This window comes from Trichosurus vulpecula, chromosome 7, assembly GCF_011100635.1.
Source record: "Trichosurus vulpecula isolate mTriVul1 chromosome 7, mTriVul1.pri, whole genome shotgun sequence".
NCBI classification, from domain to species: Eukaryota; Metazoa; Chordata; class Mammalia; order Diprotodontia; family Phalangeridae; genus Trichosurus; species Trichosurus vulpecula.
This window is the reverse complement of record NC_050579.1, coordinates 199204818-199215438: the sequence shown is the minus strand read 5'-3', so window position 1 is coordinate 199215438 and position 10621 is coordinate 199204818. Positions and strand designations below refer to the sequence as shown.

General features: G+C 40.2%; 1 pseudogene; it reads left to right on the top strand.

Annotated features, from left to right (window-relative positions):
* The first annotated feature begins 3380 nt into the window (after positions 1–3380).
* Positions 3381–6750, top strand: LOC118857784 (annotated as a pseudogene).
* Positions 6751–10621: the final 3871 nt, after the last annotated feature.

The following is a 10621-nucleotide window of genomic DNA, read 5'->3' as shown; positions in this document are numbered from 1 at the left end:
TGAAGGTAGTTGCAATACTCATTATGTGTCCTATTTTTCACTAACCCCAGAAGGTCATCTCTTTAGCAAGCTCAAGGGCATACCTTTTATGAAAATCTGTAATTTGCAATAAGCCAACATTAATAGAAGCTTTGTATTCTCAAAATGGATTGCTCCTTCTCACCCGGCATGCCCTGATGATTCTCTCTCTAAAATGATTCTAAAATCTTCCACTTCTCTTTTTCTTGGAAATTACCAGGCTGGCCCTTATTTCCTCATAGGTTACTTTAATAGTCTCTATCTGCCCAAGTTATACGTATGTCAATGTCCACTCAAGAGAGACAGCATACTAAATTGGGTTCAAATTCCAGCTCTATTACTCTCTATGTGTATGACTTTGGGCAGTTGGCTTAACTGTTATGCACCAGAAATTACCCAATTGAAAAGAAAAGGGGGTTGGATTAGTTTATCCCTAAGGTCCCTTCCTCCTCTAAATCTATTAATTTAGAGAGAATGTCCCTGAGATCCATGCTTGACCTTGACCCTATATTTTTTAACATTTTTTATCATCTAGTCTGTCACACTGAAAGATATAGTCTTGGTCCAAAAATTTCTTCACAAATAAGAATGATAGGCCTAGTCGGATATGATGAAATTTAGCAGGGGCAAATATAGAGAGAGGAAATTCATGGTAGAAGACATATATTTTGTAAGGATGTTGGGGGAGAACACAAAATTGTGTAGAAAAAAAAACTAACCTATGTCTACTCTTTCATCTACATAAATCTTTATAAGAGGAATTAATACATGAATTGAGGGCATCCTCTATAGAATAAGAGTAAGAAACAAATAAAGTGAATTGTGCTGATTACACAGAAAAAAGAAACATTTGATTTTGTAGAATCAAGCATCATTTTACAAACTATTTTATAACAGATATCACCAATCCATACATCTAAATCATTCAAGGATCCTTGGAAGATGTAATATTATAAATAATCCTGTTCAATCACCCTTTGATAACATACAGAGGAAATTTATGCTCCCCAAAGTATTCACCAGAGTGATGGAGAAGACGCAGTTTACAATCCAGGTGGAAGAGAGATTCCCTAGAGCTGCTGCAGTCCTCAAATCTGTCAGTAAAAATGTAGTAAGCATCTGCTATGTGCCAGGCACTATACTATGCACTGGAGGCACTATAGTAAGAGCTCAAGAATCTCCTTTTTGCATTATTGATATTCCCTCAGTCAACAGGTTTGGTGTTTCACAGTATCTGCTGGTTTTGCACTCTGGGTTCAAAGCGATTAAATCTAATCCCTGCTCCACTTAATAGTTCTTCAAATACTTTGGCATATCTAACATGTTCCCCTGAATCATTCTTCTTCAGGCTAAATATACCTATTTCCTTTAATCTATCCTCATACAACATGGACTTAATGCTCTTCACCATCTTGGCTTCTTTCCAGAGATTTTCTATTTTATCAATAGCCTTCCTAAAATATGTTGACCACAAGACCCCTGATGTGATCTGACAAGGCCAGAGTACGATGTAAATACCATTTCTCTTTTTCTGAAAGCTATATCTCTCTTAATGTAGCCCAAGATTGCATTAGCTTGTTTTTCTATCCCATCACACTGCTGACTCATATAGTTTGCAATCCACTGAGCCTCTCCCCCTCAAATATTTTTATTTTCGAAACAACTACTGAATAACCATGGCCCCACATTCTCTGTGTGTAGATTTTATTTTTCATACTTGTGTAAATTTTTATATTCATTCCTATTGAATTTCATCTTATTAGGTAAATACAATGCAAGATCCATTTAAACAATACTTCCATTATAGAATGTGCTAGGTATCTTGCAGCTTTATGTCACCTGAAAATTTGATGGGTATACTATCTATGCCTTTAAACAAGCCATTAAGAAATTTTTTAAGCAGAAAAGAATGCTGGAAAAAATCCCTGGAATTTCCCACGAGAGACTGGACACTTCAGTGAACCATTAATAAATAACTCCCCTTTGAGGTCAGCCATCCAACCATTTTTTTTTGATTCATCTAATTGTATTTTCATCTAAAGTACATTTCTTCATTTTGTCTATAAAGCTGGCATGAGATAAGTCATCTAAGACTTTCCTATAGTCTAGGGAAACTATAACCACAGCATTTCCATATCTATTACTTTAGTAAACCCCTTCAAAACCAGAAATGAAGTCTAGTACGGCCTGTTCCTGATGAAGCCATGCAGATGTATTTTGTAATCATTGCTTCCTTTTCCAGATGACCACCAGCCAACTATTTAATGATTCATTCTAGAATTATCCCAGCAACTTTAGTCAAGATTCCTAGTCTATAGTTTGCAAATACTGTTGAACTCTCTTTTTTTGAAAATTAAGACATCTTCCTTTTTTCCAGTTGTGTGGTACTGCTAGATTTTTTGAAGATCTTCCATATATAGTTCATTCAGTACTGAATTCTTCGGGTTCTTTCAGTAACTAAGAATACAATACTTCTTGACCGAGTGACTTGAATCCATCAAGGCAACCTATGCTATCTTTTACTATCCCCTTATTTAGGTGTTGACTCTGTACTAGTCATTTTTGCTTTATCATTCCCCCTTCAAAGGTCTTTCTCCTTTGCAAAAGAAAACAAGCTAAGTAAGATCAGGTCAGTCTGCCTTCTATGTTTTCTGTTATTTTCACCTTCATCCTAAGCAAAGGTCCTGTCTCTCCTTCAATATTCCTTTTCCCTCCAATATAGCTTAACATATTTTTCCCATCCTAATCTTCCCATTTTAGCCTTATTTTTTGAAATCTTTGAAATCTTCTTTTCACAAATATAGGATGAATATTAGACCATGTACAGATTCCCTCTTTCTCCTACACAAACTCTAGTTTGTAAGTGGTCACTTCCAGCTAGGACTCCCATCGTCTCCACCTCTATAACCATAATAGAATTTCCTCTTTGTCAAGAGATTGCAGAAAGGGTCTGAAGATTCAGAATTCTGAACCTCAAAGACCCAAAAGCACAAGACACGATAGGCAGAGAATAATGCAGTCACTTAGGTCACTCAGGATGGAACCAACCGGGGCTGACCAATCCATAAAGAAGCAGAGCAAGGGGGAGAGCCTGGTTTACCCCAATTCAGGACATAAAGCACTGAGATAATGAACTTAAAGAGTAGGAAAAAACTTTAATTTTTTGATATGGCCACTTTGGATCTGTTTGACTGCACTATGCTTATTTGTTTAAGAGGGTTCCCCACCACATTGGTTTTTAATTTGAGGAGACACGAAGACGGGAGTTTAACAATACTTAACTTCACTTCCAAAGAGATGCATGGGGTAGAATAGCATGGATTGAAATACTACAAGGGAAGTTGGCCCAGGAATGCTGAGACATGTACACCAATGAAATTTTGCTGCTAGTATCCAGTCAAAGTCCAGAAACATATGTAGCCTGCAAAGCTCTTTATGTGGATGCAGCAAGAGTGGAGGACTCCATGAGAAAGAGCCAGGGAGATCACAAAACAACAAAAATGATCAAAGCCCAAAGGTGGGAACCTTGGAACCGTCAGGGAATGCTAGCAACCAGAGTAGCACGACAGTGCTCAGGCTGGGATGAATCAGGCTGTTAGGAATATATTGGTTCCTAGCACTTCATAAAGAGATGCGATAGAGGGCCTCCTGCAAAAGGTGAAATTTGAGCTGAGCCTTCAAAGAAGCCAGGGACGCAGGGAGGCAGAGGGGGGATAAGAGAACATTCAAGACGTAGGATACAGTAAGTGAAAGACACAGAGTCTGGATGCACAGTGTTGTGTGTGAAAAAGAGTAATTAGGTCAGTGTAGTTACACTTTAGCTATATGAAGTAGAGTAAAGTATAATAAAACTACAAAGGTGGGAAAGGTCCAAGTTGTAATTAGATGGCAACTAGGATGCATATATTTATTTTTGATCCTGGAGGTAATAACGGACATATGGAATTGATTAAGGGATTGACATAGTTATACCTGTACTTCAGAAAAATCACTTTCCCAGTGGAATGGTAGATGAACTGGAGTGGGGAGACACTTGAGGTAGGGAGACTCATTAAGAATCTTTCACAAAATACCTGATAATTGGTGATGAGAACTTGGACTGAAATGGCGACTTGTGTAAGTATGGAGGAGGGATATAGAAAATGGCAACAGTTTGGGCATGTGGGGTGAGTATAAGTGAGGAGATGAGGATTTCATTTAGGTTGTGAGCCTAGACGAGTGAAAAGATGATGGTAGTTTCAATAGTAATAAAAAAGTTAAGAAGAGAGGAGAATTTTGGAGGCAACAACAATGATTTCTATTTTAGGCAGGTTAAGTTTGAATGCCAAGAGAACATCACTTTTGAGATATGCAAAAGGTAGTTGTTGATACAGGACTGGAGCTCAGAAGAGATATTGGGGCTACATTTGTACATCTGGGATTCATCTATATAGATATAATAACTGAATCCATGTAAGCTTTTAAGAACCCTGTATGAGATAAAGAGTATAAAGATGCAGGACAGAGCCTTGGGGGCCACTCACAACTACCTGGATGAAGATATAGCAAAAGAGACTGAGAAGTCATCAAAAATGTAGAAGAAGAACCAAGACAGAGTTAAGGTATCAAACAGGAACGGAATGATCTACAGTGAAAAGGCTTCAGAGAGGCCAAGGAGCATCAGGATTAGGAAATGTCCACTAATTTGGGGATTAAGTGGCTACTGATGACTTTGGAGAGAGCATTTTCAGTTAAATGATGAGGTTAAAAGCACATTTCAGAGAGTTTGGATGTGAGTGAGGAAAGTTAAAAGATTTAGCATAAGCTGCTTTCTCAAAGAGTTTAGCTGCAAAGGAGAGGGGTAATATAAGATAATAGCTATAGGGAATAACTGGATCAGGTCAGGAATTTTTAAGGATGGGGGAGACATAGGTATGTTTCTATCCAATAGATAGAAAGAGATGAATTTCATTATGAAAGAGGCATAATGATATCTGCTTTACCTATCCTTTAGTTATTGTGAGGATCCTATATGAAATGCTTACCAAAATTAAATAGAAGTTAACTATCATTATTACTATTACACATCACTAGTCTTCCAATTTCCCTAAGGAACAACTTCTCTTTTAGAACTGGTCCAAGGGAACTTCCATTTTGGCCTATGCTTTTACTTTTCACCCCTTTTATCTCTTTCATGTTCAGTGAAACTCAACTAAAGACAATGCTTCCCTTAATTTTTCATAATCATCTAAAATTGATTATCTTACGAATCTTTGTTTACTTTTGGTCTTTGGTTCATTTTTTGTTTATAAAGTATTTCTTTCACCTTTTTTCTTACACTTTGAGTTGAAGGAGGATAAGCATGTAGTTCTCTGACGAGAAGCGAACGAAGATGGGGTTGTAGAATGCACCAATGAAGTTCAATCGGTAAGGGGAGTAGAGAGCGGACCCCAGAGCGCCCTGAGAGCAGCCCCACCGCCGCCGCCGGACTAGTGCATCACACACCAAAAGGAGCAGCTGCTGCCGCCCAGGCCCCCAGTCACCGCCACCGCAACAGAGTCGCGAGGCCGAGACCCAGCAGCCGCCCGCTGCCGTACCCGCCCCCAACCTTAAAACCGCCTATACCAAGCACGGTATCACCAGCAGCTGCGGAGAGAGCGGCGGTCTTAGTGGCTTCATACCAGCGGGCGAGGACAAGAAGGTTTGGGCAAGGAAGGGCAAGGAAGATTTGGGGAACAGCAACATGGTTCAATGGAAGAAACAACTATCGTTTCATCAACAGGAATCGCACCCCAGAAGATGAATTTGTACACCAGACTGCCATAAAGAACAGCCCCAGGAAGTACGTTCGCAGTATAGGAGATGGAGAGACTGTGGAGTCTGAGGTTGTTGAAGGAGAAAAGAGTGTGGGGACAGTTAATGTTACCGACCCTAGTGGTGTTCCAATTCCAGGCAGTAAATATGCAGCCTACAGTAACCATTACAGACGTTACCCACGTCGTAGGGGTCCTCCACGGAACTACCGGCACAATTACCAAAATACTGAGAGTAGAGAAAAGAGCGAGGGATCAGAGAGTGCTCTAGAAGGCCAGCCCCAACAACGCCCTCCCTATCGCAAGCGGCGGCTCAAACCTTACTACATGCTGAGATCCTGTGGGCGTCGACCACAATATTCCAACCCTTGGGGCAGCTAGATGGTGCAGTGAGTAGAGCACCGGCCCTGGAGTCAGGAGTTCCTGAGTTCAAATCCGGCCTCAGACACTTGACACATGTACTAGCTGTGTGACCTTGGGCAAGTCACTTAACCCCAATTGCCCTGCCAAAAAGCAAAAAAAAAAAACAAGAAAAACAAAACAATATTCCAACCCTTCTGTGCAGGGAGACGTAATGGAGGGTGCTGACAGCCAGGGAGCAAGAGAACAAGATAGACCAGTGAGACAGAATACGTATCGGGTTATAGACCACGATTGCGCAGGGGCCCTCTTCGTCAAAGACAGCCTAGAGAGGAAGGAAACGAAGAAGACAAAGAGAATCAAGGAGTTGAGACCCAGGCTCAGCAACCTCCTCAATGTCGGTACTGCCGTAACTTCAATCCAATGCAGACCTCCCAGAGAACCCTAAACCACAAGATGGCAAAGAGACAAAAACAACTTGAACCCACCAGCTGAGAATACATCTGCTCCCAAGGCTGAGCTGGGTGGGGCTGAATTAATGCCCACTTACCACCTCTATGATACCTCTTGTATCGTTTAGCAACGATACAAGAAGAAAGAATATCATATTCCAGCAATAATAAGAAAGGAACAAAAGATTTGGAACTGAAGACTTAAGTCCTTGCTTTTTGCTGTTGACCAGTTAACTAGAACTCTCTGCATTTATGCAGCATGGGGTTTTTTATTATTTTTACCTAAAGAAGTCTCTTTTGAGGAATGACAGGCATGTTTTTTTCAAAAAGCCTGGTTTTCTCAATACCTTTAAAGGTTTTTAAACTGTTTCATTCCTGGTCAAGTTGAGATTTTTAAGAACCTCATTTTTAATTTGTATAAAAGTACACTTGATTTTTTTCAAAAATCCACAAACTGCAAGCACGTGTTAATAAAGGTCTTTAAAAAAAAAAGAATAGAACAATGAGTCCACACCAAAGGACCCAGGTGGGAAAATTTCTGTAATATAATTGCATGTACTTGTGGGTAGAGATGAAAAAGGGATCTGGTTCTGGATGGAAAATTTTCGTTCTACTTTTCTCTTTCAGGGCAACAGTGGGGCCTAATGTAGCAGCATGGACAACTAGGAAGAGAGAGAATGGTCTTGTCAGGGCCTAGGTAGTATGCTTTTGTTTATACTCCCAGTTACCTTACCTGGTGCACTATTTTTTCTCTGTTTGTGTAGTCTCTTGTCCTTTGTAAATAAATAAATCAGGTAGAGGAAACAAAAACATATTCTTTAACCTAGAGTGTGTGGAAGCAAGTTATAGAAAGGAAATAGGGAATAAATACTGGAGCAAGACATTCAATTTATGATGACAGAATCAGAAGAATGTGGCAAAAGTCATTAGACTATGCTTAAGAAAATGTCTAAACACAAGATGACTCAGGAACTGGGAAGGTATAGAAGCCTTGAGGCCAATGTTCAAGAAATGCTTGGAAATGAGTGAAAATTAGAAGCTTCAAGATAAGTCTCTTGGATAGGTCCAAGGTATAGGTACTGATGTTCAAGTAAGCCGATATTGTTCAATTAAGCTGAAAGGGTAGGGATGTATCATTTATAGTTTTGCTTTTTTTTTTTAATCAAAATTTGCATCATCATTAACTCCACCACATTTTACGAATATCATTGGTAAAATTGGTACCATTTATCATTTTGACCAGGTCATTATGATCACTGTCCACTGAAAACTACCTGCCCATACCTTACTCTGGGCCTTTACATGTGCATTTTCCCCATATGCAATTTTATTTCCTTTTTTCATTAAATTACTTCTTTTAAACTCAAATCAAAAGCTCATTTTCTCTAAAAACTTCCTCATCATCAATCTTCTGATTGTATCAATTCTTCTATTCCATAGACTCTCAACACTTTTCCATTAAATTCCTACTACACAAATTTAAATTTTGGCATGTAGGTATGGAAACAATGTTTTTCATATCTTTTTTTTTAACAGGACTTTGATCCTTTGGACCTCTCTAGCAGGCAGCTATTCAGGATTATGAAATTCACATGGCATCAGAGAAATATTGAGGGCACTGAGCATCTAGAAGCTACACAAACATAACTGGGACATTCCATATGTTTCCCAATTCATTTGATTTCTCTAAGTCTAGTTGTTTTTTTTTTTCCAACTGTTAAATAAAACTTTCTGTATCTACCCAAATCCTGCACTTGGTACTCTTGTTTTTACCCTATGTAGGTTTTCCTGGAATGAGTTTTGTTTTAAAGGATTAAAAGGGAGGAGTCAAGATGGCAGATTAGAGGCAGCAACCTAGCCAAATTCTCTGAACATTCCCTGCCAAACAACCTAAAATAGCACCTCAAATCAAATTCTGGAGTGGCAGAGTCAACCAAAGGTCAGGTGATACATTTTTTTAGTCTAAGATAATTTAGGACATTGGCAAGAGAAGACTGTGACAAAAGGATTTGGGCCCATCTGGAGCACCAAGGGTGGGCCTTGGAGGCAGTCGCAGCAGCAGCATTTTTGGGAGCTCTCAGCCCAAAGAAAATAAGGGAATCAGACAATGGTCAGAAAAACCTTAAAAGGGACCCTTTGCTAGCCCTAGGTGCAGCTGGTGATGATTGGCAACTGTACTGCTCATATGCGGTTCTGGGTCATAGTTCAAGGCAGAGAGGAGTGTTTGACATTGGTCATGAGAGATCAGAAGCCCTGCTTGCAGTTCCAGGGCCTAGAAGAGTGTTAGCTCTTGAAGCTGCAAGGGAACAAAGACCCCTCCTAGGGAAAAACCAAAGCATAGACTAAGAAAGCAGTGAACACATCTTTCCCTGGACCATACCACCTTGGAAGCACCAAAAAACTTTCAGATCTCCAGAACTAGTTCTGAAAACAGCAGGGAAAAAGAAGCCTGAAGCTTGAGACAGTACCTCCCTAACCTGAGGTGAGCAGAGTTCAGTATACCATAAACTTCAAAGTCAAAAATAGGCTGGGAAAATGATCAAAGAACAGAAAAAGAACTTGGCCATAAAAAAACTACTATGATGGCAGAGAAGATCAAGACACAGACTCAGAAGAAATCAACAATGTGAAAAGAACTACAACCAAAGCCTCAAATGAAAAAGGGCTAATTGGACACAAGCCAAAAAAGCATTCCTGGAAGATTTAAAAAGATGAGCAGTAGAGGAAAAAATGAGGGAAAAAACGAATGCAAGGCAAGAATCATGAAAAGAGAATGTACAACTTACAAGGAGGTACAAAAAATAATAAAGAAAATAACAACTTAAAAAATAAAATTGGCCTAATGGTAAAAGAGACACAAAAATTAACTGAAAAAAAAAACTCCTTAAAAAGAGAATTAGCCAGGGGGTGGAGCCACGATGGCCACTGAAAAGCAGGGATGTGTTTAAATTCTCACCCAAATCCCTCCAAACACTTGTAAAAATGGCTCTGAACAAATTCTAGAGCTGTGGAACCCACAAAATAGCAGAGGTAAGCAGGTCTCCAGCCCAGGACAGCCTGGATGGTCTCTGGGAAAGGTCTATCACACAGTGCTGGGAGCACAGCACAGCCCAGCATGGACCTTTCTCAGTATTAGGGTAGTTGGTAGGCTGAGGGCCATGAGTCATTCAGCTGTCACAGTCACCAGACTTCTCAACCCACAAACACCAAAGACCATGGAGCAGGTTAGTGGGAAAACTGCTGGATAGGGATGACAGCCATCCAGGCCCAGCCCTGGGGGTGGCACAAGTGGTGCAGTGGTGGTAGCAGCAGCAGCAGGAAGCTCCTTTGGCTGCTTCCGGAGCTCAAGTGTCAGCTGCTTCCCGAAGCCTCTGGCTCACATGGCGGGAGGAATCAAGCAACGGATCAGAGTGAGAGTGCAATGAGTACTTTGCTGGCACAGAGACAGGTTCTCTTGCTGTGCCCTCTTTGTATCTGGGTCACAATACTGGTTAGCGGTTCTTGGAGGAGGAGGATGCCTGCTGTGGCAGAGTATGTGGTGATGGTGGAGCAGAAGTAGCTCTGAAAACAGCAGTGCAGCCCCTAAAGCCTGGGACAAAATATTCTATAATCTACAAGTAGTCATACCCTGACAAAAAGCTCAAAGGTCAAGTAGTGGACTGGGAATATGAACAGGCAGCGAAAAAGGACTCAGACTCAGACTCAGACTCTAGAATCGTTTTTGGTGACAAAGAAGATCAAAAAATGCAGCCTGAAGAAGTCAATAAAGTCAAAGAGCCTACATCAAAAGCCTCCAAGAAAAATATGAATTGCTCTGAGGCCATGGAAGAGCTCAAAAAGGATTTGGAAAAGCAAGTAGGAGAAGTAGAGTAAAATTAGGAAGAGAAATGAGAGTGATGGAAGAAAACCATGAAAAGCAAGTCAATGACTTGCTAAAGGAGAACCAAAAAAATACTGAAGAAAACAACACCTTATAAAGTAGCCTAATCAAAATGTAAA